Source organism: Dryas octopetala, chromosome 1 (genome assembly GCF_963921425.1).
Source record: "Dryas octopetala chromosome 1, drDryOcto1.1, whole genome shotgun sequence".
NCBI classification, from domain to species: Eukaryota; Viridiplantae; Streptophyta; class Magnoliopsida; order Rosales; family Rosaceae; genus Dryas; species Dryas octopetala.
The window spans coordinates 26,468,322-26,494,836 of record NC_141366.1 but is presented as its reverse complement, the minus strand read 5'-3'; the positions used below and the strand labels follow the sequence as shown (position 1 = coordinate 26,494,836).

Here is a 26,515-nt window from a genome sequence, read left to right as displayed (position 1 = left end):
TCTAGACCTATTGAACCACGTTTGGTGTTAAGAACATACAAAAGAGTCATTTCGGTGAATACTTGGTCCAATTCCTTCCAAATTGCACCAGAAGGTTCCCAGTTGGCAAGAAAGTCATGTCAAAGCACTTTCTTACGTTAGAATTAGCATTCTAGACTTATTGAACCATATTTGGTGTTAACAACGCACAAAAAAGTCATTTCGGTTCATTCTTGGTCCAATTTCGTCCAAATTACACCAAAACGTTTCCGGGTTGAAAGAAAAACATGGGGAAACACTTTCTCATGGTAGGATTAGCATTCTGCACCTATTGAACCACATTTGATGAAAAGAACACACAAAAACGTCATTTAGTTGTATACTTAGTCCAATTTCGTCCAAATTGCACCAAAAGGTTCCCGGTTGGCATGAAAGTCATGTCAAAGCACTTTCTCATGTTAGAATTTGTGTTCTAGACCTATTGCAGCACATTTGGTGTTATGAACCCTCAAACACGTTATTTCGCTACATACTTGGTCCAATTTCGTCAAAATTGCACCAACAGGTTCCCGGTTGGCAACAAAGTCATGTGAAAGCACTTATTCATATTAGAATTAGCGTTTTTGACCTACTGAACCATATTTGGTGTGAAGAACAGACATAAACGTCATTTCGGCTCATACTTGGTCCAATTTCGTCCAAATTACACCAAAACGTTCACGGTTGACAGGAAAAACTTGGGGAAGCACTGTCTCATGTTAGGATTAGCATTCTAGACCTTTTGAACCACATTTGGTTTTAAGAATACACAAAAACGTCATTGAGGTGTATACATGGTCCAATTCCATCGAAATTGCACCACAAGGTTTCCGGTTGGCAAGAAAGTCATGTCAAAGCACTTTCTCATGTTAGAATTAGTGTTCTAGACCTATTGCACCATATTCGATGTTATGAACCCACAAACACGTTATTTTGCTGCATAATTGGTCCAATTTCGTCCAAATTGCACCAACAGGTTTCCGGTTGGCAAGAAAGTCATGTCAAAGCACTTATTCATGTTAGAATTAGCGTTCTCGACCTGCTGAACTATATTTGGTGTTAAGCACACACATAAACGTCATTTCAGTTCATACTTGGTCCAATTTCATCCAAATTACACCAAAACGTTCTCGGTTGGCAGGAAAAACATGGGGAAGCACTTTCTCATGTTAGGATTAGCGTTCTAAACCTTTTGAACCACATTTGGTTTTAAGAATACACAAAAATGTCATTTAGGTGTATATTTAGTCAAATTCCATCCAAATTGCACCAAAAGGTTTCCAGTTGGGAAGAAAGTCATGTCAAAGCACTCTCTCATGTTAGAATTAGCGTTCTAGACCTTTATAACAGCATTTGGTGTTAAGAACGCACGAAAACGTTAATTCGGTGCATACTTGATGAGTGTTCATTTTACGCTATTTTATGATACTAATTCCCTAACCTAGAGTGTTAGAACTCGATCCTTTTGTGTCTGTTGTCTTGTTTTTGTGTTTTTAGGTCGAATGAAGCATAAATAGGAAATAGGAGCAGATGGAGCCGTTTTGGGACATTTCCTGGTCAAACTAGGAAAATGGGTCAATTCTTGGTCAAACCAGGAAAAGAGCTGAAATCCTAGTCAAATGAGGATTTCTAGTCACACTAGGAAACATCAAGTCCAGAACCATCATTGTCGAGCAAGAAATGAGAAATCCTGATTGGAACCGGAATTCCTAGTTGAACTAGGAAACCAGCCCTACTAGGGAAAGGAGTCCTAATGACACTAGGAGACTCCAGGGGCAATATGGTCATTACGTGAAGTCAAAATTGATAAGGAATCTTTCATTTACAAGAAATCCTAGTTGGACTAGGAAAGGTTGGTCAAAGTCAACTCAATTAAGTCAAGGTTCTAGAAGCTTCTAGAAGGTGGTGGGCATCCATGGAATCAAATGGAAGTAAGAAATGAATTCGAATCCAAGAGAGAGAAAGGGACAAAATTGTAAGTCAAAGTCAATGGTCAAGGGTCAACCATATCATGTCATGAAGTCAATTGGGCTTTGGGCCTAGGTGAAGTCGAAATCCACAAGAATGGTGAGGTGGCAGCCCAACACATTATTTGCATGCTTGCAACCCATTCAGCCCAAGTCATACAGCCATGCACAAGCCCTGCATCCCTAAAGCCCATAACGCCACTTGCTTGTTGCAGCCAGCCCATGTTCTTTTAAAGGAAACCCTAGCCCATCACGCCTACAAAGAGAAAGCCCAAGGAATCCTAGCTGAAAAAGAAGTCAAAACCCTGGAAAATAGAGCACCAATTTTGACAGCAATTCTGTATTTCTCCAGAACGGATCAGGTAGCATGCCATATATGGTTGGAAAGATACGGATGTTAGCTTCGTATCCCACATTAAGGCCCATGCTTGGCCAAAAATTATAAGTCTTGATGTGCAAGGAATGCACTTATCCCACATTGAAGAGAAAGAGAAATCTCAGCCCCACTCTCCTCTATAAATACATCTTTATAGCTCAAAGAGAGGGTTCTCCTCTCTGAAATTTCAGAAACCCTAGCTGTTCTCTCTCTCTCTCTTGTAGCCGCCAATACCCTAGCCTCCTTTCTCTCTCTTTCTTTTCTCACGCAGCCTAGGAACCCTACAGCCCCCATTATTTCTCTTCCCTTCCCGCAGCCACCATCATCTCTCTTTCTTTATTTTCTGCTAAACTGAAGGACGAGGAAGGAGTCAAGCCGCTGCCACCTTGTGCCGCCGCTGCTGCCACCTTGTGCCGCTGCCGCTGCCACTCTCTAAGGATGTTGTCTTTGTTTTTCTTTCGGAATTCTAGTTTGTAATTGTTTTGTTTAATTAGTTTGCTTTCCAACATGGATTGGGAATTTATTTATATTATTCTGATTTTTTTTTCTATTTTAATTATGCAAGTTATTTATTCTATCTTGCATGTTAGTTGTAGATTGATTAATGGATTTGCATGCTTTAACAAATCGTTTATCCGTCTCTTGGTCTGTTAGTTTGATGTTTGCATGTATTAAATTTCCATTATCTATTTGAACCCGTCACTAGTTGTTTGCATCCTTTGACTGGCTACCTTAGGGTAATTGTATCTAGTTTAATTGTTAGGTTTAGCTGTGAAATAGTCAAAGACACTAAACCACAAGTAACAAGGGAATAAGGGATTATTCTTGGTAATGGGGTTGGGCGACCTCTATAAGGAAATAGTCAAAGCTTATATGTTGTGCATGTTTGACGTTCTCATGAATTTTAATGACTCTTACATGGGTAACAACTGCCTTAGCTTGAACTAGGGAACATGTAAGTTAACTGGCTAAGGAAAGCCCAAGAAGCTCTTAGTTTATGCATTAGGAGAACAATTGCGAGAATGTAACTAGCCAAACTTTTTTAGCAGTCAAACTTTAATACATTGTGTTCAAATTAACTGTCATTAGCCTTGGATGGTTATCGCATGTTTATCTGATTTGAAACTGAAAACTTAACATTGCAAGATAGAATAAAGGGTGTGTGCGTGTGGTGATGTGTGCGTATGTTTTCTTCTCTTAAAACCCCCATCTAGTTATTCTAGTGATTATTTGAATTGATTTGTTGTGTATTAACCATTCCCTGTGGGATCGACCTCGTGCTTGTACGCTTTGCTACTGATGCGATTCGTGCACTTGCGAGTATACTTGGAATGAAATAGATGTTTATTTTGTTCTAAGAAAACATTCAACAATACTTGGTCCATTTTCGTTCTAATTGTACCAAAACGTTCTCGGATGGCAAGAAAGACATGTTGAAGAACTTTCTTATGTTAGGATGAGTGTTCAAGACCTATTGAAGCACATTTGGTATTATGAACCCTCAAAAACGTTATTTCGGTGCAACTTGGTCCAATTTCGTCCAAATTGCACCAACAGGTTCCCAACTGGCAAGAAAGTGATGTCAAAGCACTTTCTCATGTTAGAATTGGCGTTCTAGACCTTTTGAACCGCCTTTTGTGTTAAGAACGCACGTAAACGTAATTTTGGTGCATACTTTATCCAAATTCGTTCTAATTGTACCAAAACGTTCCCGGATGGCAAAAAAGACATTTCAAAGCACTTTCTCAAGTTAGGATTAGGGTTCTAGACCAATTAAACCACAATTGGTGTTAATAACGCATGAAAACATCAGTTAGGTGTATACTTAGTCCAATTCTGTCCAAATTGCACCGAAAGGTTCCTAGTTGGCAAAGTACTTTCTCATGTTAGCATTAGTGTTCTAGACCTATTGCACCACATTCAGTGTTATGAACCCTCAAAAACATTATTTCGCTGTATAGTTGGTCCAATTTGGTCCAAATTGCAACAACAGGTTTCTGATTGGCAAGAAAGTCATGTCAAAGTACTTTATCATGTTAGAATTAGCGTTCTAGACCTGATGAACCATATTTTGTGTTAAGAAAACACAAAAACCTTATTTCGGTGCTTACTTGGTGTTGTTGTTTTCCTAGAGCAGTTTAATTAACCTTTTTCCAGCTCTAATTTAACTCGCAAATGCACGAATTGCGGAGTAGCAAAGCTTGCAAATACGAGATCAATCCCTCAAAAAACTGTATTAATGTTGTGATTACTAACTCAATTAAATCCAATTAAATCAAACACCAACTCACACACACGATAAGGGGGGTTTTAAGATTGGTTTTAAGAACAATGATCAACAATCATAAAAAGTAAACAAATTAAAATATTAAACTAAGAACAATGGATGTAACAACTACGGGTCGGAATCCACTTCTAACATATTATTTACACAATCATGGATATATAAGAGCAATTAATTGACAAAATGTATTGATAAAGTTGCCAGCCGAGAGGCCTTGATTATCGGACACTCACCTAACTATTGTCCTCCTAATGCATAAATTAGTAGATTGATTATCTCTTACTAACTTAGTTAACCCACATGTTTATAGTGATGAGTGTTCCTTTTACGCTATTTTATTATACTAACTCCCTAACCTAGAGTGTTAGAACTCGATACTTTTGTGTATGTTGTCTTGTTTTTGTGTTTTTAGGTCTAATCAAGCATAAATAGGAAATAGGAGCAAATGGACCCGTTTTGGGACATTTCCTGGTCAAACTAGGAAAAGAGCAGAAATCCTAGTCAAATGAGGATTCCTAGTCATACAAGGAAACATCAAGACCAGAACCATCATTGTCAAGCCAGATATGAAAAATCCTAATTGGAGCAGGAATTTCTGGTTGAACTAGGAAACCTAACCCTACTAGGGAAATGAGTCCTAATGACACTAGGAATCACTAGGGGCAATATGGCCATTATGACAAGTCAAAATGGACAAGGAATCCTACATCTTCAAGGAAACCTAGTGGGACTAGGAAAGGTTGGTAAAAGTCAACTCAATCAAGTCAAGGTTCCAGAAGCTTCTAGAAGGTGGTGGATATTTATGGAGACAAATGGAGAGAAGAAATGAATTCGAATCCAAAGAGAAATGAGGGGCGAAATGGGAAGTCAAAGTCAATGGTCAAGGGTCAACTATGACATGTCATCAAATCAATTGGGCCATGGGCCTATGTGAAAGTCGATTGCAAGGTGGCAGCCCATGCATGCATGAGCATGCCAAGCAAGCCATGCACCAACTCTAGAGCCCAAGTCATGCAGCCCACATCCCCAAGCCCAACGAAACCCTACCCATCACGCCTACAAAGAGGAAGCCCATGGAAGATTCAGTCAAAGATCACAGGGAATCCTAGCTGAAAAAGAAGTCAAAACTCTGGAAAACAGAGCACCAATTTTAACAGCAATTCTGTAATTCTCCAGAACGAATTAGGTAGCATGCCATATATGGTTGGAAAAATGCGGATGTTAGCTTCGCAGGGAATTTTACGGATTTCGATTCCGAATTTTCTAGCTCAAGATATGGCCATTTTAGTGGAAATAGCGCAGCAGTTCCGCGAGCTGAAAAGGGAGTTACGCCCAAAAAGAGCCCAAATCAGCCCAAGGCCCATGCTTGGCCGAAATTTATAAGTCTTGGTGTGCAAGGAATGCACTTATCCCACATTGAAGAGAAAGAGAAATCTCAGCCCCACTCTCCTCTATAAATACATCTTTATAACTCAAAGAGAGGGTTCTTTAGATGTTCTCTCTCTCTCTCTCTTGTAGCCGCCAATACCCTAGCCTCCTTTCTCTCTTTCTTTTCTTTTCCTTTCACGCAGCCTCTTCCTCTCCTTTCAAGCCGCAGCCACCAGCCCTCTATCTCTTCTCTTTATTTTTGTGCCGAACCCTAGGAGGAGTGCCATTTTGTGCCGCCGCTACTGCCACCTTGCGCCGCTGCGGCTGCCACCGCAGCTGCCACTCTAGGGATGTTCTCTTTGTTTGTCTTTTGGAATTATAGTTTTTAATTGTTTTGTTTAATTAGTTTGCTTTCCAACATGGATTGAGAATTTATTTATATTATTCTGATTTTATTTTCTATTTTAATTATGTAGTTTATTATTCTATCTTGCATGTTAGTTGTAGGTTAATTTTCAGAGATGCCATGCTTTAACAAGTCGTTTATCCGTCTCTTGATGAATTAATTTGATGTTTGCATGTATTAAATTTTCATTATCTAATTGAATCCGTCACTACTTGTATGTGTCCTTTGACTGATCACCTTAGGATAATTGCATCTAGTCTATTTGTTAGGTTTAGCTGTGGACTAATCAAAAACACTAAATCACAAGTAGCAAGGGAATAAGGGATTATTCTTGGTAATGGTTTCGGCGACCTCTATAAGGAAATAATCAAAGCTTATATGTTGTGCATGTTTGACATTCTCATAGATCTTAATGACTCTTGCTTGGGTAACAGCTGCCTTAGCTTAGCACTAGGGAACATGTAAGTTAACTGATTAGGGGAGGCCTAAGAAGCTCTTAATTTATGCCTTAGGAGAACAATTGCGAAAAAGTAACTAATCAAACCTTTTTAGCAGTCAAACTTTAATACATTGTGTTTGAATTGATTTGTCATTAGCCTTGGATGGTTAGAGTATGCATATCTGATTTGAAGCTGAAAACTTAACATTGAAAGATAGGATAATGGGTGTGTGCGTGTGGTGATGTGTTCGTGTGGTGATGTGTGCGTGTGTTTCCATCTTTCTAAAACCCCCCATTTAGTTATTCTTTTGATTATTTGAATTAATTTGTTGCTTATTAACCATTCCCTGTGGGATCCACCTCGTGCTTGTACGCTTTGCTACTGATGCGATTCGTGCACTTACGAGTATACTTAGAATGAGATGCATGTTTACTTTGTTCTAAGAAAACAATGAACACTTAGCCAATTAACTTACATGTTCCCTAGTAGGCTAAGGTAGTTGTTACCTATGCAAGAGTCATTACAATTTGTGAGAGTGACAAACATATAGAGCATAGACCCATCTGAATTGTAACCTATGAACATCTATAATCTTTTTTCTAATGAATATTATCTTAGGATATCCACTTATTACCAATTGAAACTATCATCCTTTTGAGCTTATTCTCTTAGCCAGTTAACTTACATGTTCCCTAGTACTAAGCTAAGGCAGCTGTTACTGATGAATGTGCATTTTGCATCACTTTATGATACTAATTCCTTAACCCAGAGTGTTAGAACTCAATATTTTGTGTTTCTTGTCTTGTTTTTGTGTTTTCAAGTCAAATGAAGCAGAAATAGGAAATATGAGCAAATGAAGCCGTTTTAGGACATTTCATGTTCAAACTAGGAAAATGGGTCAATTCCTGGTCAAACCAGGAAAAGTTAAATGAGAAATACTAATTGTAACAGAAATTCCTGGTTGAACTAGGAAACCTAACCCTACTAGGGAAATGAGTCCTAATGACACTAGGAGACTCCAAGGGCAATATGGTCATTACGAGAAGTCAAAATGGAGAAGCAGTCTTTCATTTACAAGAAATCCTAATTGGACTAGCAATCTTGCATGTTAGTTGTAGGTGGATTAATTGATTTGCATGTTCTAACAAATCGTTTATCCGTCTCTTGGTCTGTTAGTTTGAGGTTTGCATGTATTAAATTTCCACTATCTATTTGAACCCGTCACTAGTTGTTTGCATCCTTTGACTGGCCACCTTAGGGTAATTGTATCTAGTTTAATTGTTAGGTTTAGTTGTGAAATAGTCAAAGACACTAAACCACAAGTAACAAGGGAATAAGGGATTATTCTTGGAAATGGGGTTGGACGACCTCTATAAGGAAATAGTCAAAGCTTATATGTTGTGCATGTTTGACGTTTGTTGAATGTTTTCTTAGAACAAAACAAACATCTATTTCATTCCAAGTATACTCGCAAGTGCACGAATCGCATCAATAGCAAAGCATACAAGCACGAGGTTGATCCCACAGGGAATGGTTAATAAACAACAAATCAATGAAATTAATCACTAGAATAACTAAATGGGGGGTTTTGAAAGATGAAAACACACACACACATCACCACACGCACACACCCTTTACTCTATCTTGCAATGTTAAGTTTTCAGTTTCAAATCAGATAAGCATGCAATAACCATCCAAGGCTAATGACAGTTAATTTGAACACAACATATTAAAGTTTGACTGCTAAAAAGTTTTGGCTAGTTACTTTCTCGCAATTGTTCTCCTAATGCATAAACTAAGAGCTTCTTGGGCCTTCCTTAGCCAGTTAACCTACATGTTGCCTAGTTCAAGCTAAGGCAGCTGTTACCCATGCAGGAGTCATTAAGTTTTATGAGAACGTCAAACATGCACAACATATAAGCTTTGACTATTTCCTTATAGAGGTCGCCCAACCCCACTACCAAGAATAATCTCTTATTCCCTTGTTACTTGTGGTTTAGTGTCTTTGACTATTTCACAGCTAAACCTAACAATTAAACTAGATGCAATTACCCTAAGGTGGCCAGTCAAAGGATGCAAACAACTAGTGACGGGTTCAAATAGATAGTGGAAATTTAATACATGCAAACATCAAACTAACAGACCAATAGACGGATAAACGATTTGTTAGAACATGCAAATCCATTAATCAACCTACAATTAACATGCAAGATAGAATAAATAACTACATAACTAAATTAAATAAATGAAAACAACAACAATAAATAAAGTCCCAATTCATGCTTAAAAAGGCATAAACTAAACAACTAAATTAAAACGCATAAACTAATTAAAATCTGAAACATGCATTAAATAAAATTAGAATTATAAACTAATTAAATTCAGAATCATAATCTGACAATAAAACAGAAAACTAGAAGAAAAATCAAAGGGAAACTGATGAGTGTTCATTTTACGCTATTTTATGATACTAACTCCCTAACCTAGAGTGTTAGAACTCGATCTTTTTGTGTCTATTGTCTTGTTTTTATGTTTTTAGGTCGAATGAAGCATAAATAGGAAATAGGAGCAGATGAAGCCGTTTTGGGACATTTCCTGGTCAAACTAGGAAAATGGGTCAATTCCTGGTCAAACCAGGAAAAGAGCTGAAATCCTAATCAAATGAGGATTCCTAGTTACACTAGGAAACATCAAGTCCAGAACCATCATTGTCGAGCCAGAAATGAGAAATCCTGATTGGAACAGGAATTCCTGGTTGAACTAGGAAACCTAACCCTACTAGGGGAAGGAGTCCTAATGACACTAGGAGACTCCAGGGGCAATATGGTCATTACGAGAAGTCAAAATGGATAAGGAATCTTTCATTTACAAGAAATCCTAGTTGGACTAGGAAAGGTTGGTCAAAGTCAACTCAATCAAGTCAAGGTTCCAGAAGCTTCTAGAAGGTGGTGGACATCCATGGAATCAGATGGAGGAATGAATTCGAATCCAAGAGGGAGAGAGGGGTAAAATTGGAAGTCAAAGTCAATGGTCAAGGGTCAACCATATCATGTCATGAAGTCAATTGGGCTTTGGTCCTAGGTGAAGTCGAAATCCACAAGAATGGTGAGGTGGCAGCCCAGGCATGCATGCGCATGCCATGCAAGCCATGCGCCAACTCTAGAGCCCAAGCCATGCAAGCCATGCATCCCTAAAGCCCATCACGCCACTTGCTTGTTGCAGCCAGCCCATGTTCTTTTAAAGGAAACCCTAGCCCATCACGCCTACAAAGAGAAAGCCCAAGGAATCCTAGCTGAAAAAGAAGTCAAAACCCTGGAAAATAGAGCACCAATTTCGACAGAAATTCTGTAATTCTCCAGAATGAATCAGGTAGCATGCCATATATGGTTGGAAAGATACGGATGCTAGCTTCGCAGGGAATTTTACAGATTTTGATTCCGAGTTTTCTAGCTCAAGATATGGTCATTTTAGTGGAGGTAGCGCAGCAGTTCCGCGAGCTGAAAACGGAGTTACGCCCAAAAAGAGCCTAAATCAGCCCAAGACCCATGTTTGGCCGAAAATTATAAGTCTTGGTGTGCAAGGAATGCACTTATCCCACATTGAAGAAAAAGAGAAATCTCAGCCCCACTCTCCTCTATAAATACATCTTTATAACTCAAGGAGGGAGAGCTCTCTCTAAAATTTCAGAAACCCTACCCTAGTCTCTCTCTCTTCTTGCCACACACCCTAGCCTCCTTTCTTTCTCTTTCTTTTCTCACGCACCCTAGGAACCCTAGCAGCCCCCATTATTTCTCTTCCCTTGCCGCTGCCACCTTGTGCCGCCGCCGCTGCCATTCTCTAACGATGTTCTCTTTGTTTTTCTTTTGGAATTCTAGTTTTTAATTGTTTTGTTTAATTAGTTTGCTTTCCAACATGGATTGGGAATTTATTTATATTATTCTGATTTCCTTTTCTATTTTAATTATGTAAGTTTATTTATTCTATCTTGCATGTTAGTTGTAGGTTGATTATTGGATTTGCATGCTTTAACAAATCGTTTATCCGTCTCTTGGTCTGTTAGTTTGATGTTTGCATGTATTAAATTTCCATTATCTATTAGAACCCGTCACTAGTTGTATGCATCCTTTGACTGGCCACCTTAGGGTAATTGTATCTAGTTTAATTGTTAGGTTTAGCTGTGAAATAGTCAAAGACACTAAACCACAAGTAACAAGGGAATAAGGGATTATTCTTGGTTGTGGGGTTGGGCGACCTCTATAAGGAAATAGTCAAAGCTTATATGTTGTGCATGTTTGACGTTCTCATAAAACTTAATGACTCCTGCATGGGTAACAGCTGCCTTAGCTTGAACTAGGGAACATGTAGGTTAACTGGCTAAGGAAGGCCCAAGAAGCTCTTAGTTTATGCATTAGGAGAACAATTGCGAGAAAGTAACTAGCCAAACCTTTTTAGCAGTCAAACTTTAATATGTTGTGTTCAAATTAACTGTCATTAGCCTTGGATGGTTATTGCATGCTTATCTGATTTGAAACTGAAAACTTAACATTGCAAGATAGAATAAAGGGTGTGTGCGTGTGGTGAAGTGTGCGTGTGTTTCCATCTTCCAAAACCCCCCATTTAGTTATTCTATTGATTAATTGAATTGATTTGTTGTGTATTAACCATTCCTTGTGGGATCGACCTCGTGCTTGTACGCTTTGCTACTAATGCGATTCGTGCACTTGCGAGTATACTTGGAATGAAATAGATGTTTATTTTGTTCTAAGAAAACATTCAACAGAAACAAGTGAGAGGGGCTGCGTCAAGACAAGGAAGAGAAAGCACCTTGCACAAGCAATTGGCTCACGGCTATGGTGAGCTAGGGCTTGCGGCTTTGGGGTCCTCTTCCTTGCTGCCACGCCACTCCCTTCTCTCTCTCAACTTTCGGCTAGCTCTCTCTCTAACAAAACTAAAATCTGAAATTAAAACCTAAAACAGAAAAATAAACTAGGAGGCAAGCAAAATTTGGTGTGCTAGAGTTCTGAATTGACGGGATATATATAGAGGTCAAATCCTTGAAAGGCAAGGATAGGACTTGCGGCACAACTAGGGTTTCCTCTTCCTTGTGGCTTGCGGCAAAGCTAGGGTTTCTAGCTTGTGGGCTTGCGGCAACGGCATGACCCTTTGGGCTTAAGTGGCGCATGCAAGTCAGCTAGGGCTTCCCTCCTTGCGCATGGGCTGCTGGTCTTGGGCTTTGATGGTGCATTGGGCTCACATGTGTTGGGCTGAAGTGGCTTGCACAAGATGGGCTAGGGTTTTACTTCATGGGCTTCCACCTTGGGCTTGCACCTTGGGCTTGTGCATAGGACTTCTTGGGCTGCAAGGGTTTGCATGGCATGCATGCGCATGCATGGGCTGCCACCTTGGACATTGCGCATGGGCTTGGGCTGCTAGGGTTTGGCACATGCATGTGCATGCATAGCCCATCTTGAGTTCGGCATCCCTTAGGCCCATGGCCCATTTGATTTGTTGACTTCCATCTTTGACCCTTGACCATTGACTTTTGACTTCCCATTTTGCCCCTCATTTCCATTTGAATTCAAATTCATTTCTTCCCTCTATTCATTTCCACGGATGTCCACCACCTTCTAGAAGCTTCTGGAACCTTGACTTTGTAGAGTTGACTTTGACCAACATTTCTTAGTGCAACTAGGATTCCTTGAAAATGAAGAATTCCTTATCCATTTCAACTTCTCGTAATGACCATATTGCCCCTGGGGTCTCCTAGTGTCATCAGGACTCCTTTCCCTAGTTGGGTTAGGTTTCCTAGTTCAACCAGCATTTCCTGTTTCAATTAGGATTTCTCATTTCTAGCTCCGCAATGATGGTTCTGGACTTGATGTTTCCTAGTGTGACTAGGAATCCTCATTTGACTAGGATTTTTGCACTTTTCCTGGTTTGACCAGGATTTGACTCGTTTTCCTAGTTTGACTCATCAACGTTCTCATAAAACTTAATGACTCCTGCATGGGTAACAGCTGCCTTAGCTTGAACTATGGAACATGTAGGTTAACTGGCTAAGGAAGACCCAAGAAGCTCTTAGTTTATGCATTAGGAGAACAATTGCGAGAAAGTAACTAGCCAAACCTTTTTAGCAGTCAAACTTTAATATGTTATGTTCAAATTAATTGTCATTAGGCTTGGATGGTTATTGCATGCTTATCTGATTTGAAACTGAAAACTTAACATTGCAAGATAGAGTAAAGGGTGTGTGCGTGTGGTGAAGTGTGCGTGCGTTTTCATCTCTTCAAACCCCCGCAATTAGTTATTCTATTGATTAATTGAATTGATTTGTTGTGTATTAACCATTCCCTGTGGGATCGACCTTGTGCTTGTACACTTTGCTACTGATGCGATTCGTGCACTTGCGAGTATACTTGGAATGAAATAGATGTTTATTTTGTTCTAAGAAAACATTCAACAACATGCCATCATCTACTTAAGCTGTTAACCATGCAAGAGTCATTATGATTATGTGAGAACGACAAACACATTGACCCTCGTAAGAGCATCTATGATCTCTTCCCTCAAAGATAAATTCTTAGGATATCTCTTTGTTACCTATTGAAACGGATGGCTTGATTATCACCCCCCAATTCCATAACAAATTCTATATGCATACAACCTAAGGTGATCAATCAAAGATGTGATACAACTAAAATCAATTAAAACAGAGGTCCAAGATTTATCAACATAAATTGCAATTAAAAATTCAATAATCCATGATAAACGTAAATAACATAGTTGGGGCTTCATCCTAGCCCTAGCTAGAAGTTTAGCTACTCATAACTAAAGTAAAAACAAAACAAAACATAATTAAAACTGATGAAACCGATGGAAGAGAGAAGGAGAGGCCACGGCAGCAAAGTGGAGGTGGCTCCACTCTTGGACGACGGCTTAGGGGCTGCGGCAAAGAAACCTTCTTCTCCTTTAGGGTTTTGGCAAAGAGAGATATGGGGGCTGGAGGCTTGCTTGAAAATAGAGCAAAAGGTGGCTAAGGTTTTGCGGCAAAAAAGAGAAAGTAAGAGAGAGAAAAGAGCATGTAGACAAAAGTGTCACACGTGTGAAGGAGAAAGATCTATTTATAAATCACATGTGGTAACTTGTTCACTCTTTGACCTAGAACAGCTCTAATGGCATAATCACTTGCATCACACCTCAGCTCAAACGGCAAACTCCAATCGGGTGGCATGATAATAGGAGCGGATGTGAGCAACTTTTTCAGCTTATTGAATGCATCCACACAATCCTTGTCAAACTCAAAACTCACGTCTTTTTGCAATAAACTGCAGAAAGGCCTCAAAATCTTTGAAAAATCTTTGAAAAATCTTTCATGAACCTCCTATAAAATCCAGCATGTCCAAGAAAACTTCTCACTTCCTTAACACTTGTAGGGTGCAGCAACCTTTGTATCACATCAATCTTGGCCTTGTCAACTTGTATTCCATCCTTCGAGATCACATGACCAAGAACTATTCCTTGTTGCACCATAAAGTGGCATTTCTCCCAATTCAACATTAGATTTGCCTCTTTACACATTTTCAATACTTTCTCTAAATTTTCAAGACATGAATCAAAAGAAGAGCCAAAAACAGAAAAATCATCCATGAATACCTCAATGATACTCTCCACCATGTTAGAGAAGATAGACATCATGCATCTTTGGAATGTAGCAGGAGCATTGCACAATCGAAAGGGCATTCTTCGAAAAGCAAATGTACCAAAAGGGCATGTGAAAGTCGTCTTCTTTTGATCTTCGGGTGCAATTGGGATTTGATTATAGCCACTATACCATCCAAGAAACAGTAGTGACTATGACCAGCCAACCTTTCTAACATTTGATCAATAAACGGCAAGGGAAAATGGTCCTTCCTTGTGGCGGTGTTTAGCTTCCTATAATCAATACACACACCAACCGGTTTGTGTTCTTTGAGGCACCAACTTGTTCTCCTCATTCTTTATTACAGTAATCCCACTCTTTTTTGGCACAACTTGAACTAGACTAACCCACTTCGAATCACTAATCGGATAAATGATTCCAACATCTAACAACTTGATTACCTCATTATGAACAACTTCCTTTAGAGTCGGATTCAATCGTCTTTGAGCATCACAGGTTGGTTTAGATTCCTCCTCAAGAAGTATCCTATGCATGCAAACTGTCGGTGAAATGCCTTTGATATTAGCTATGGTCCATCCCAATGCCAACCTATGCTATGGGACATTTCCTGGTCAAACTAGGAAAAGAGCAGAAATCCTAGTCAAATGAGGATTTCTAGTCACAAGAGGAAACATGAAGCCTAGAACCATCATGGTCGAGCCAGAAATGATAAATCTTAATTGGGGCAAGAATTTCTGGTTGAATTAGGAAACCTAACTCTACTAGGGAAAGGAGTCCTAATGAGACTAGGAGTCACTAGGGGCAATATGGTCATTATGATAAGTCAAAATGAACAAGGAATCCTACCTCTACAAGGAATCCAAGTGGGACTAGAAAAGATTGGTCAAAGTCAACTCAATCAAGTCAAGGTTCCAGAAGCTGCTAGAAGGTATTGGACATCCATGGAATCAAATGTGGTGAAGAAATGAATTCGAATCCAAGAGGGAGAGAGGGGCGAAATTGGAAGTCAAAGTCAATGGTCAAGGGTATGACATGTCATGAAGTCAAATGGGCCATGGGCCTAGATGAAGACGAAATTAGAGGTGGCAGCCCATGCATGCATGCGCATGGCAAGCAAGCCATGCAGCCCATGTGCCAAAACCCTAGCAGCCATGCACAAGCCCATGCGCATGTGTAAGTGAAACCCTAAGGGCCTATGCGCAAGTCACTTAAACCCAATGCTCCAAGCCATGCCGTGCAGCCCACAAAGAGAAAACCTTAAGCCTATGCTGCACACCCCTATGCCTTGTCTCACAAGGATTTCTCCCTTACCTCTATAAATACATCCTATTCTCTCACAATTGGGGATTCATTCAGAAAATTCACAAATTTCAGAAAGAGAGAGAGAGAGAGAGAGGGTGGCGTGACAAGAAAGAGAAAGAGAGACCCTTATGCCGCAAGCCCTAGCTCACCTTGCCCTGGGTTCCACCTGCTTGCTAGGTCTCCTTCTTCTCCTCTTCCTTGCCACAGCCCCCTAGTGATGTTTTCCTTAATTTTCAGTTTTATTTTCTTTTGGAATTCTAGTTTTTAATTGTTTTGTCTAGTTAATTTGATTTTCAACATGAATTGAGAATTTATTTATATATTTCAGTTTTGTTTCTCTAATTTAATTATGTAGTCATTTATTCTATCTTGCATGTTAAGTTGTAGGTTGATTTTCGAATATGCCATGCTCTAACAAATCGTTTATCCGTCTCTTGATGAATTGATTTAATGTTTGCACATATCAAATTCCTATTATCTATTTGAATTCGTTTGCTACTTGTTTGCTTCTTTTGACTGACCACCTTAGGATAGTTGCATCTAGTTTATTTGTTAGGTTTAGTTGTGAAATAGTCAAAGACACTAAATCATAAGTAACAAAGGAATAAGAAATTATTCTTGATAATGGTTTTTTAGGACCTCTATAAGGAAATAGTCAAAGCTTGTATGTTGTGCATGTTTGACGTTCTCATAGATCTTAATGACTCTTGCATGGGTAACAGCTGCCTTAGCTTAGTACTAGGTTAATTATGTTTTAGGGGAACAATTACGAGAAAGTAACTAGCCAAACCATTTTAGCAGTCAAACTTTGATATCTTGTATTTAAATTGATTTATCATTAACCTTGGATGGTTAGAGTATGCCTCATTGAATTGATGGCTGAATACTTAACATTGCAAGATAGTATAAAGTGTGTGTGCGTGTGGTGATGTGTGCGTGTGTTTCCAACTCCCAAAACCCCCCATTTATTTATTCTAATAGATTAATTGAATTGATTTGTTGTTTATTAACCATTCCCTGTGGGATCGACATCGTGCTTGTACGCTTTGCTATTGATGCGATTCGTACACTTGCGAGTATACTTAGAATAGAATGCATTTTTATTTTGTTCTAAGAAAACAATCAACAGTATGCAGCGAAATAACATTTTTGAGGATTCATAACAACAAATGTGCTTCAATAGGTCTTTCTTGCTATCTGGGAACGTTTTGATACAATCAGAATGAAATTGGAGCAAGTATGCACCGAATTGACGTTTACGTGCGTTCTTCACACTAAATGCAGTTAAAAAGGTATAGAACGCTAATTCTAACATAAGAAAGTGTTTTGACATGACTTTCTTGCCAACCGGGAACCTTTTGTGCAGTTTGGACGGAATTGAACTAAGTATACACCTAAATGACGTTTTTGTGTATTTTTAAAACCAAATGTTGTTCAAAAGGTCTAGAACACTAATCCTAACATAAGAAAGTGCTTTCCCATGTTTTTTGTTGCTTCTTTTTGTACAACTTGTTTTACTTGGAATTTAGAAACGAATACCAAGTTGTAGCTCGCAAGTATACGAATCGCTCATGTAAGCATAGCGTATAAGTACGAGGTTGATCCCATGAGGAATAGGTAAATACACATCAAACCAATTCAACTTATCAACTAGAATCACTATTGAGTGTTCATTTTACATCATTTTATGATACTAACTCCCTAACCTAGAGTGCAAGAATTCGACATTTTGTGTCTTGTTAGTTTGTTTTAGTGTTTTGTAGGTTAAATGAAGCAATGATGAAGAAAGGAGCCAAATGGGGCTATTTTGAGCTAAAAATGGAAAAAATGGAAAAAGGAATCTTGAGAGAATCTTCTAGAAGGATCTGAAATCTGGAAGGAATCTTTGGAGAATCTCAGACAGAATCTTTTGGGGAATCTTTTTGGTCAAGGTTGATTTTTGGTCAAAGTCAAAGGTCAAAGGTCAAAGTCAATGGTCAACCGTGCCACATCATCACATGACGTGGACCACACATGCAGCCCATGCACTATGGGCCATGCACACAACCCTAGCCCAAAGGACCAACGCCATGCACCTATTGCAAGCCCAATTGGAGGAAGCCCAAGTGTGCCATTACAAGGTCCAAAAGCCCAAGCCAATGCCGCACCTACAGCTGATCCAAGGCCCAAGCAAGGAATCCTTCATGGTCAAGGAAAATCCCACAAGATTCAGTCAAAGAATACAAGGAATCCTAGTTGAAGAAGAAGTCAAAACCCTGTAAAATAGAGCATGAATTTCGACAGTGATTCTGTATCTCTACAGATTGAATCAGGTGTCATGCCATATATGGTTGGAAAGCTACGAATGTTAGCTTCGCAGGGCATTTTACGGATTTCGATTCTAAGTTTTCTAGCTCAAGATATGGCCGTTTAAGTGGAGGTAGCGCAACAGTTCCGCGAGTTGAAAAGAAAGTTACGCCCAAAAAGAGCCCAAATCAGCCCAAGGCCCACTTTTGGCCGAAAATTAGAAGCCTTAAGGAGTAAGGAATGCACTTATCCCACATTGGAAAATCATCAAAACCTCTCCACCTCCTCACTACTATATAAGACCCTCACTCCCTCACATATCATATATCATCTTCTACACCTTACACCTTTTTATTTTCTGAAAGTTAGAGAGAGAGAGAGAAGTTGGTGCAAGGAGGAGGAGAGGGCAGCAAGCCTTCTTGCTGCCCTAGCCGCATCTTCCTTGGGTTTTTCCTTGTTTCTTCTTTTCTTCTTCTTTTGATTTCCTTTGTTTTCTTTAGTTAATTAGTCTATTCTTCTTTCATTATGGATTCAACGTTTGATTATTTAATGAAAGTTGATTCTTTTATTTTCTTTATTATTATGTTTTGATTTTAGTTTTGCATTGTTAAGATGATGATGAAGCTCTTATTATTCGATCAATGTTGATTTATGGTTAATGAAATAAAGCCATGTGATTTAATGTGATGTTTGCATGCGATAAATTCCTATTGTCTGTTTTAATTGATTCTATTTGTTTGCACTCTTTGACTAGCTACCATAGAGTTGTTTGCATCTAGTAATTGTTATGAAATTGAGAGGTGATAATCAAGCTAATCAATTCAGTAGGTAACAAGGAGGTCTCCTAAGAACTTATCTTTGATAAATAGGTTTCATAGATGTCATCTAGATCGATAATCAAGATACTATCATGCTCTATGTGTTTGTCGTTTTCATATAATCTTAATGACTCTTGCATGGTTAACAGCTTAGGTAGACGATAATCAAGCTTCCTAGGAACATGTGAGTTAACTAGGTTAAGTTGCGATAATCAAGCTCTTAATCTATGAATAAGGAAAACAATAGTTAGGCGAGTGTCCGATAATCAAGGCCTCCCGGCTGACAAACTTTATTGTATGTGTTCACTTTGAATTGCATGTCACCATAATAGTTGTAATCTTATAATATGTGGTGGATTCTGAATTCTTAACAATACCATGTTTTGTGTGTGTGTGCGTGTCTCATCTCTACAAACCTCCCCTATCAGTAGTATTTCTAATATGTCAAGTTGAGTTGGTTTATTGATACTAAACCCATTATCTGTGGGATCGACCTCGTACTTTGCACCCTTTGCTACCATGCGATTTGTGCACTTGCGAGTAAACTTAGAGCTTTGGTAAGTATTTGTGTTAATTAATTTGCTCTAAGAAAACAATCAACAATCACCAAACACACACACACGGCAAGAGGGGTTTGTAGATTGTTAAACTCACACACACCACATACACACACACACAATTACAATGCTAAGAATTCAGAATCCACACCAATTGATGGAAATACAACCAAGCAATTCAAGATAATGCATAAATGTAATAAAGTTTACCAGCTGAAGGCCTTTTTGAGGACACTCCTAACTATTGTTCTCCTTATGCATATACTAAGAGCTTCTTAGGCCTCCCTTAGTCAGTTAACTTGCATGCGTCCTAAGAGCTTTGTTAGGCATTCTCTAGGCGCATGTTAACCATACAAGAGTCATTAAGTTTTGTGAAAACGATAAACACATAGCGCATAGCTCCAAATTAATGTACTGTATGTCATCTATGATCCTTTTTCTCATGAGTATTATCTTAGGATACCCACTTGCTGCCAATTGAAATTATCAACCTTTTGAGCATATTTAATTTCACAACATAATCTAGATGCAATTACCCTAAGGTAGCTAGTCAAAGGGTGCAAACAAATAGAATCAATTTTACTAGAGATCAAGGATTTACTATATGCATCAAATTAAATCACAAGTGTCACCATTGCATAACTCACAATTAAAGTTTCATCATTCAACTTAGCAAAGCAATAAAAAAAAACTCAAAACATAATAATAAAGAAAATAAAAGATCTAACTTCCATTATAATAATTAAATCCACAATGAAAGCAAGAACAACTAATTAACTAAAGAAAAAGAAGAAAATCAAAAGAAAAACAAAGAACATCACAAGAGGGTGGCAGCGGCACAAGAGAGAAGAATAGGAGAGACATAGCAGCAAGGAGGCTCACGGCAAAGGTGAGCTAGGGCTGCGGCACATGGTCTCTCATTCTCCCTCAAGTGGCGCCACCCTCTCACTCTCTCTCTCTGAAATTCGGCCTCCCCCTCTCTCTCTGAATTATGAAAATATAAAAATATGGGAATCCTAAACAATGAGAGAATAGGATATATTTATAGAGGTGAGGTGAGGATTCCTTGGGAGGCAAGGAGAAGACAAGGTGCGGCTAGGGTTTCATTAAAAGAACATGGGCTTAAGTGAATTTCTTGCTCCTTAAGACTTCTAATTTTCGGCAAAAAGTGCCTTGGGCTGATTTGGGCTCTTTTTTTGGGCGTAACTTATTTTCAGCTCGCGGAACTGCTGCGCTGTCTCCACTAAAATGGCCATATCTTGACCTAGAAAACTTGGAATCAAAATCCGTAAAATTCCCTGCGAAGCTAACATCTGTATCTTTCCAACCATATATGGCATGCTACCTGGTTCTCTCTGGAGAATTACAGAATTGCTGTCGAAATTGGTGCTCTATTTTCCAGCGTTTTGACTTCTTTTTCAGCTAGGATTCCTTGGGCTTTCTCTTTGCATGGCGTGATGGACTTTGGCTGCTAGGTTTAGGTGCATGGGCTTGCATGGGATGCATGGCTTGTGCATGGCTATATGACTTGGGCTCTTGGACCTTGGAATGGCACAACTTGGGCTTCCTCCAATTGAGCTTACAATAGGCGCATGGCTTTGGTCCTTTGGGCTAGGGTTATGCGCATGGCCCATAGTGCATGAGCTACATGTGTAGTCCATGTCATGTGATGATGTGGCACGGTTGACCATTGACTTTGACCAAAAGTCAACCTTGACCAAAAAGATTCCCTAAAAGATTTTGTCTGAGATTCTCTAAAGATTCCTTCCAGATTCCAGATCCTTCTTAGGATTCTTTTTCCCATTTCTTCCATTTTTAGCTTAAAACAGCCTCATTTAGCTTCTTTCTCCATCATTGCTTCATTAGACCTAAAAACACAAAAACAAGATAACAGACACCAAAGTATCGAGTTCTAACACTCTAGGTTAGGGAGTTAGTATCATAAAATAACGAAAAATGAAAACTCATCATTTTTCTTGCCAACCGGGAATGTTTTAGTGTAATTTGGACGAAATTGGACCAAGTATGAACCGAAATGACGTTTATGTGCGTTCTTAACACCAAAAATGGCTCAATAGGTCTACAACGCTAATTCTAACATGAGAAAGTGCTTTGACATGACTTTCTTGCCAACCGCGAAACTTTTGGGGCAATTTGGATGAAATTAGACCAAGTATGCACCGAAATGAAGTTTTTGGTGTGTTCTTAACACCAAATGTGGTTCAATAGGTCTAGAACGCTAATCCTAATATGAGAAAGTGTTTTGACATGTCTTTCTTGCCATCCGGGAATGTTTTTTGTACAATTAGAACGAAATTGGACCAAGTATGCACCGAAATTACTTTTTCGTGCCTTCGTAACGCTAAAGGCGGTTCAACAGGTCTAGAATGCTAATTCTAACATGACAAAGTGCTTTAACATGACTTTCTTGCCAACGGGGAACCTGTTGGTGCAATTTGAACGAAATTGGACCAAGTATGCAGCGAAATAACGTTTTCGAGGGTTCATAACACCAAATGTGCTTCAATAGGTCTAGAACACTCATCCTAATATAAGAAAGTGCTTTGACATGTCTATCTTGCCATCCTGGAACGTTTTGGTACAATTAGAACGAAATTGGACCAAGTATTCACCGAATTGACGTTTTCGTGCATTCTTAAAACCAAATGCGGTTAAAAAGATTTAAAACGTTAATTCTAACATGAGAAAGTGCTTTAACATGACTTTCATGCCAACCGGGAACCTTTTGGTGAAAATTGGACCAAGTATGCACCGAAATAAGGTTTTAAGTGGTTCCCAACACGTCAATTTCGTCCAAATTACACCAGCACGTCATACTTGGTCCAATTTAGTCCAAATTACACCAAAACGTTCCCAGTTGGCAAGAAAAAAATGGAGAAGCACTTTCTCATGTTAGGATCAGCGTTCTAGACCTTTTGAATCATATTTGGTGTTAAGAATACACGAAAACGTAATTTCGGCGCATACTTGGTTCAATTTCATTCTACTTGTACCAAAATGTTCTCCGATGGCAAGAAAGACATGTCAAAGCACTTTCTAATGCTAGGATTTGGGTTCTATACCTGTTGAACAACAATTGGTGTTAAGAACACACGAAAATATCATTTCGGTACATACTTGGTCCAATTTCGTATTAATTGCACCAAAACGTTCCCAGATGGTAAGAAAGACATTCGTAACTACTTTCTCATATTACGATTAGCGTTCTAAAAGCACTTTCTCATGGTAGCATTAGGGTTCTAGACCTGTTGAATCACAATTGGTGTTAAGAACGCACAAAAACATCATTTCAGTGCATACTTGGTTCTATTTCGTCCAAATTGCACCAAAAGGTTCCCAGTTGGCAAGAAAGTCATGTGAAAGCACTTTCTTATGGTAGAATCAGCCTTCTAGACCTATTGAACCACAATTGGTGTTAAGAACGCACGGAAACATCATTTCGGTGCATACTTGGTCCAATTTCGTCCTAATTGTACCAAAACGTTCAAAGAATACAAGAAAGACATTAGGAACCACTTTTTCATTTTAAGATTAGCGTTCTAGACCAATTGAACCACATTTGGTGTTAAGAACACATAAAAACCTCATTTCGGTGCATACTTGGTCTAATTTCAACCAAATTCCACCAAAAAAGGATCCCGATTCGGAAGAAAGTCATGTCAAAGCACTTCCGCATGCTAGAATTACTGTTCTAGACCTATTGAACCATATTTGGTGTTAAGAACGCTAATAAACGTCATTTCGGTTCATACTTGATTCAATTTCGTGCAAATTACAAAACGTTCTCGGTTGGCAAGAACAACATGGCGAAGCACTTTTTCATGATAGGATTAGCGTTCTAGACCTTTTGAACAACATTTGGTTTTAAGAATTCACAAAAACGTCATTTAGGTGTATACTTAGTCCAATTCTGTCCAAATTGCACCAAAAGTTTCCCGGTTTCCAAGAAAGTCATGTCAAAGCACTTTCTCATGTTAGAATTAGCATTCTAGATGTTCTTAACCACATTTGTTGTTAAAAACACACGAAAATGTCAATTCGGTGCATACTTGGTCCAATTTCATTCTAATTGTACCAAAATGTTCCCATAGGGCAATAAAAACGTGTCGAAGAACTTTCTTATGTTAGGATGTGTATTCTAGACCTATTGAAGCACCTTTGGTGTTATGAACCCTCAAAAACGTTAAGTCGCTGCATATTTGTTCCAATTTCATCCTATTTACACCAAAAACGTTCCCAGTTGGAACGAAAAACTTGTTGAAGCACTTTCTCATGTTAGGATTAGAGTTCTAAACCTTTTGAACTACATTTGGTTTTAAGAATACACAAAACCGTCATTTAGATGTATACTTAGTTCAATTCCAGGCAAAAGTGCACCAAAAGGTTCCCAGTTGGCAAGAAAGTCATGTCAAAGCACTTCCTCATGTTAGAATTAGCGTTCTAGAACTTTTCAACCGTATTTGGTGTTAAGAACGCACGACAATGTCAATTCGGTGCATACTTGGTCCAATTTCATTATAATTGTACCAAACGTTCTCGGATGGCAAGAAAGACATGTCGAAGAATTTTCTTATGTTAGGATGAGTGTTCTAGACCTATTGAAGCACATTTGGTATTATAAACCCTCAAAAACATTATTTCGCTGCATACTTGGTCCAATTTCGTCCAAATTACACCAAAACGTTCCCGGTTGGTAATTAAAAGATGGGAAAACACTTTCTCTAGTTAGGATTAGGGTTCTAAACCTATTGAACCACAATTGGTGTTAAGAATGCATGAAAACGTCATTTCCGTGCATACTTGGTCCAATTTCATCATAATTTCACCAAAACGTTCCCAGATGGCAAGAAAGACATTGGGAACCACTTTCTCAAGTTAGGATTAGTGTTCTAAACCTATTGAACCACATTTGGTGTTAAGAACACACAAAAACCTCATTTCTATGCATACTTGGTCCATTTTCGTTTAAATTGTACCAAACGGTTCCCGGTTGGAAATAAAGTCATGTCAAAGCACTTTCTAATGTTAGAATTAGCGTTCTACACCTTTTTAACCGCATTTGGTGTTAAGAACGCATGAAAACGTCAATTCGGTGTATGCTTGGTCCAATTTCGTTCTAACTGTACCAAAACGTTCCCGAATGGAAAGAAAGACATGTCAAAGCTTTTGATCATGTTAGGATTAGGGTTCCAGACTTATTGAACCACTATTGGTGTTAAGAACGCATGAAAACATCATTTTCATTCATACTTGGTCCAATTTCGTCCTAATTGAACGAAAACGTTCCCAGATGGCAAGAAAGACATTAGGAACCATTTTCCCATATTAGGATTAGCGTGTTAGACCTATTGAACTACATTTGCTGTTAACAATATACAAAATCCTCATTTCGGTGCATACTTTATCCAATTTGGTCCAAATTACACCAAAAGGTTCTCGGTTTTCAAGAAAGTCCTGTCAAACCACTTTCTCATGTTAGAATTAGCGTTCTAGACCTTTTAAAGTGCATTTGGTGTTAAGAACGCACGAAAACGTCAATTCCTTGCATACTTGGCCCAATTTCGTTCTAATTGTACCAAAACGTTCCTTGATGGCAAGAAAGACATGTCGAATAACTTTCTTATATTTGGATGAGTGTTCTAGACCTATTGAAGCACATTTGGTGTTATGAACCCTCAAAAATGTTATTTCGCTACATACTTGGTCCAATTTCATCTAAATTGCACCAAGAGGTTCCCTGTTGGCAAGAAAGTCATGTCAAAGCACTTTCTCATGTTAGAATTTGCGTTCTAGACCTTTTGAACTGCCTTTAGTGTTAAGTGATGAGTGTGCATTTTGCATCACTTTATGATACTAATTCCTTAACCTAGAGTGTTAGAACTCGCTATTTTGTGTTTCTTGTCTTGTTTTTGTGTTTTCAGGTCAAATGAAGCAGAAATGAGAAAAAGAAGCAAATGGAGCCATTTTGGGACATTTCCTGGTCAAACCAGGAAAACGAGTGAAATCCTGGTCAAACCAGGAAAAGTGCAGAAATCCTAGTCAAATGAGGATTCCTAGTCACACTAGGAAACCTAACCCAACTAGGGAAAGGAGTCCTAGTGACACTAGGAGACCCCAGGGGCAATATGGTCATTACGAGAAGTCGAAATGGATAAGGAATCTCTCATTTCCAAGAAATCCTAGTTGCACCAGGAAATGTTTTTCAAGGTTCCAGAAGCTTCCAGAAGGTGGTGGACATCCATGGAAATGAATGGAGGGAAGAAATGAATTTGAATTCAAATGGAAATGAGGGGCAAAATGGGAAGTCAAAAGTGGAGGGCCCATGGGCCCTAGGGATGCCGAACCAAGTGGGCCATGCATGCACATGCATGGGCCCAAACCCTAGCAGCCCAAAAGCCACACGCAAGGAGGAAGATGGCAGCCCATGCATGCGCATGCATGCCATGCAGACCCTAGCTAGGCTAGGCGTGAGCCACTTAAGCCCAAAGGGAGCAGCCCATGCCGCAAGCCCAAGGTGCAGCCAGCCCTAGCTGATGCCGCAAGGAACTAGGAGAGCAAACCCTAGCCAGCCGCAACTTCCTCTTCCTTGCCTCTCAAGGAAGGCTTCTCCTATTTAAACCCCCTCATTCAGACTTTTAGAGAATACTTTTTCTCCTCCTAGTTCAGCCGAAATCACTCTCTCTCCCTCTTAGTTTTATTTTGCTGTTTTAGGGTTTTAGTTTCAGACTTTTATTCTTGTAAGGTGAGCCGAATTCAGAGAGAGGTTTAGGAAGAGGGTGGCGTGACAAGTGAGAGGGAAGGACCACCTGCTGTCGCAAGCCCAAGCTCACCTTGCCGTGAGCCAATTGCTTGTGCTAGGTGCCTCCTTCTTCCTCCCTCCTTGCCGCAGCCCCCATTTGTTGCACCTCTGATTTTTGTTTTCTTTTTCATTCTAGTTTCAGATTTAATGTTGGATATTGGTTTCTGAATTTATTTAATTTAAGTTTCTGAATTTAATTAGTTTATAGCTTTG

General features: G+C 39.1%; 1 pseudogene; it reads right to left on the bottom strand.

The window, feature by feature from the left end:
- LOC147299463 (uncharacterized) overlaps nucleotides 1-26,515 on the bottom strand; it is a 113,135-nt pseudogene that overhangs the window by 67,797 nt on the left and 18,823 nt on the right.